We start from the raw sequence: 4717 nt of genomic DNA, 5'->3' as shown, positions 1-4717 counted from the left end.
CACGGTGAGAGGGACGGGGAGGAGAGCGCTTTAAAGGGGCAGTGCAAGACACGTCTAACTGTTACTTAACGGGCCATTTAACACGATGTATTATGTATAAGATGTTTAAGCTACCATATCATCACTTAGTTTTGTTGATCATACCTGTCAGGCTGCCTTATCTATCAGTAAAAGCCTGACTCTAAGTTGTCCTTTACCACAGTTACTCAGTTTGCTTTGCTTGGGGGCCACTTTTCCAAAATGACAGTTGCAGCAGCCACAAACATGTTTTTTTTTTAAACATGCATGTTTCTTTTTAGGACGTTGGTAGGATTTTAGAACATTTCTAGGATTTTAGGACATTTTTTGGAATTTTGGACATTTCTAGGATTGTAGCGTGTTTCTGGGATTTGAGCACGTTTCTAGGATTTTAAGATGTTTTCAGGATTTTAGGACGTTTCTAGGATTAAGTATTTTTCTGGGATTTTAGCACTTTTCTAGGATCTTAGGACATTTTATAGGAATTTAGGAAGTTTGTTGAATTTTAGGATGTTTCTAGTATTTTACGAAGTTTGTTGGATTTTAGGATGTTTCTAGGAATTCAGGACATTTCTAGGATTTTAGAACTTTAGGGGCATACTTAGGACCTCTGTCGGGGGGTGCAGGGGATCCGCTGCTGGTACCTTTTTTTGATAAACAAGCTCTATTTTGATGCTGTTTAATGTACTCTGGCACTACTCAAGCTGCCTTTAGGCTTCTGCTGCTAGATCCATTAGTTTGTTTGTGAAAACACATCAGTTCGCCTGTGCAGTGCCTACTCGGTACATGTCTTGCCAACATGAGCTGAAAGGAAAAAATGCAAAATGATCTCGCTTGATTAAACAAAATTGTGTGGTTAGCCACATATAGGCTAGTATATTTTAAGAGACAAGCCGGGGGGCTGTTTAAAATCGGCTGGAAGGCTACGATTGGCCCTCGCACCAAACTCTGGACATGCCTGCTTTAAGCAGCGCTGCATTTAATCAAAGGTTAGGGCCATGTGTCAATAACTTGTCTTGTTAAATTGTTGCCCACAATTTGCATGATATCAATCACTATTATGCACTGTCTGCTGTCTTTGAACTTCAAGAACAAAATAAGCAAGAAGATGAAGAAGATGTAAAGAGCAGTGTTTGGGTTCAGTAAATCTGATATCCTTTGCACATAATCAGAGCCTAGAAAGCAATGTTTGCTCATTACACATTTTTGATAATGCACACACAGCTGATTTACTTCACTGACTGATTAAGTGTCAGCATTTACATTGTTTGATTTCTCCTTGTTAGCTTAGCTTCACCTGTTACTGTAAATGGTTAAAGAGAAGAAACTTAGTCTATATTTTCAATATTTTTGGAATTGTTGACATCAACTTAATTCACAGCATAGCTCTAATAGTTAGACTTCATGCAACCATCTAAATTCTTTGGATGCACAAAGCTGTCTATTTTTTCTAATCTTTTTTTTTTTTTTAAATCTTGATTAAGTAGAATTGATTTTCTATGGTATCTGGATAAATTAAAACTTTTTGTCTGAAAACCATTGCTGACTGAACAGCCATGTAAAAAGTCTGAGCTTCGTTTACTGAAGCCCCCTTCTGGAAGAATAAACAGTTACAAGGACAATTTAATGTGAAACTTTCACCAAGAAAAAAAAAAAAAAAAGGCGTATATCTTGCCATGCCTCTTAACAGTGGCATATGTTGTGTTGTGTTTGTGTTTAGGTTTGGGATCCTGCTACACAACGTTTTTGAGCATCAAATACTTAATTTCCTGAATTTTGGGGAATTTTTATGCATTAGTTGTGGAAGAAATGTGTTACATTTCATTAAAATAAAAGTCCTTTGCTACTTCAGTGTTTTTTTTATCAAGGGGCAGAAATTCTCATGTTCCTCTAAGTGCTTCTTATGTGGTGTCACCAGACAACAGATGTCACTGACTGTTACCATAGAAACATGGCTCACAGTTCTGACTTGCATTAGACTAGTCTAAGAGTGAAATAGGATTGGCATAAATCGATAGACAGGTCTAAAATACTATCTCCATATAAATGCTGTAAATCTTGGGGTCCCATCAGCTCGCACTAGGTGGTGCTATAATTCTAAAATTAGTGTCATTGCTCCAGCTCAGACTATGTGCCATTTGCTTTTTGGGGCTGACTAATCTGAAGTCATTCATAGCAAAGTTTGTAATGCTGCTTAATGGATTCTGTATCATATTTAGGGACAATATAATGGACATATATGTTTAATGATTTACCTTTAAAACACGTTTATCAAAACAAGTCTTCATGCAAACATCCATCCTTTGAAGAGTAGATGCTTGCACCAGTCACACCTACCTCGCATTTGAATCTGTTTTGTAAAATATTGCTCTTTTTTCCATGTATTCAAGTGGTTTGAATGATTATATGTCATCCTCCATGAAACAAGACACATAAAGAGCCTGGTAGGCACATAATTCCTTTCAGACTGTCTGGATAATAAAACAAGCAAACATAATCAAGAATGTTTTCTTAGTGTCCGATTTTGCATCTAAACTGTGCTGTGTATTTTACTGGTTTGTGGCTTCACCTGCTGGCAAAAAGCAGTTTTTTTTAGCTCATATCTGTCTCATTTTGGCTGTGCTAGTGCTAAGTACACATATATTCTATTTTCTATTATTATTGAAACTGCAGATCAACTCTAACCCTAGATTTTAACTGAGTCTCAACATAAAAAATGAATAAACTATAATCAATTTGTTGTCTTTTTTCTCATTTATTATCAAAGAATTTGGATAAATGTTTGTGTTTTTCGTGTCACTGAAAAGATAGAGAAAGCACTCCCTGCATGTGTTGTTCATTAGTGTCTCTGTAACCCCACTACGAGCCTACAGCATGATTTCTGATGCTCTGTGTTTTTATTTTCTACAGATGCAGTGTTGAGAATGGAGGGTGGAAACAATCAACTCAAAAATAACAAATCGGATCAACATGGAGGTTATGTGAGTTGAATATATTAAAGATAAAGTTGAATTGATGTTCTTTCCACACACAGAATCATATGCATTCTTCTAAAATTTGATTCATGTACTACTCATAGAGATTGTATTCTTTTCCCATAATACCAGGATTAACTTCGCACATGTCAATCCGCCATCTGCTCAACTCAGTGCTCTCTGTCTCTATCATATATATCCATACACATATGTACATTGTATGTGACGGTGTGTGCTTGTACTTGAAAAATAGCACAAGCCACAATAGAAAGGGTTAGTTATAAGTGTGCAGTTATTTTAAGTGTGCCAATGCCCTCGAACGCTGCTCTGGTGGTTGGCTTGTGCATAATAAAACAACAGTGAGCATCCTTTCACTAATCTGCTTAGAGTCAGCATCTGCCTTCTCTCCCTCTTTCTGTCAATGGCTGTGCATTGTCACGGGAACACATACAAACACACGCTCACACTTGCACAGGCACTGGCAATGTCACTTGGACACATATTTTAATATCTTTGTTTGCTTTTTTGCTTGAGATAAGTTAGCCCTCCAAAATATGAGGGGCTTTTCTGTTTCTCCGTCTTATTAACGCTCACAGACACACATGCAGTTACACACATAGGCTTGTGGTTTACCACAGGGCGTCGCCACTCTAGCTAAACAGAAATAAATGCACGTCATAAACGTCTTTAAAGCATTATTTCCTTGTGATGCTGTGCGTACAGCTTAAAAAAAACTGTTCTCTCCTCCTTTCATTTTTCGCTTGTAGATATGATTCTACTTTGGTTGTATGTCATGATAGCAACAACCTTTGACTCCTGCATTGTAGTCTTATATAATAGTGGTTTGGCTGGTGTCACATCTGTGCATGCAAATGTATAGTCAGGAGGACAGTTTCCAGTCTACCTGCTGGGTTAAATCTAAATAAAGTTAGAGCGCAAATCCATCTCCTGTCTTGACTGCACAAACATGCAGCTGACAGGATGTGGCCAACATAAAGGATTTACATTATTGCTGTTTCCCCCCTGCGCTGGGCTTTCTTTAATATATACTTGTCTTGAGAGACTTTTCATATAACACAATTAATACCCTGGTTATTATCTATTGAAGTACCAATAGAGTTTAAGAGGAGATAGTCAAAGGTACACAAACCAACTGTGTCACTGATATGCACGCACAAGCACGATATGCACATTCAGCCAGTAGTGGAAAAAGGTCTCAGATATACTTTAGTGCTGTTTAATTGGATGACGAATCAAAAAAACACATGAAAAATTCAGGCTTGGTGTGCAAAGGCCTTTACAATCAAATACAAGCAAAATGCATGCATTCAAAAAGTGCTTATGTATAATATTAGCATTAAAAAAACACCCAATGTACCAACTGTAAAAGTGCTATTGGATTATACTGTAACTATTGATGCATCATTGTGTGAGCGGCAGTTTGTGTCACTTATGTTGCAGCTGGTAAAGGCGGGGCTACTTATAACTACTTTAGACATGTTTGCGAAGTTTATTTCATAATAATGCACCAGAACATTAATTGTATTTTGTATTAGTGATTTTAAATGGTGAAAGAAGTATTCAATTCCTTTACTTAAGAAAGAGTACCAATGCAGTAATGGGATGGCTGTGGGAGGTAGAGCATGTAATACACTAGTCAGTTGTTGTTTACTTCAAGGATAGGTGGTTGATCTCCGGCTCTTAGTCGGCAAGAATTGCCCCAA

Source organism: Plectropomus leopardus, chromosome 1, assembly GCF_008729295.1.
Source record: "Plectropomus leopardus isolate mb chromosome 1, YSFRI_Pleo_2.0, whole genome shotgun sequence".
NCBI lineage: Eukaryota > Metazoa > Chordata > Actinopteri > Perciformes > Serranidae > Plectropomus > Plectropomus leopardus.
This window is presented reverse-complemented; position numbering follows the sequence as displayed.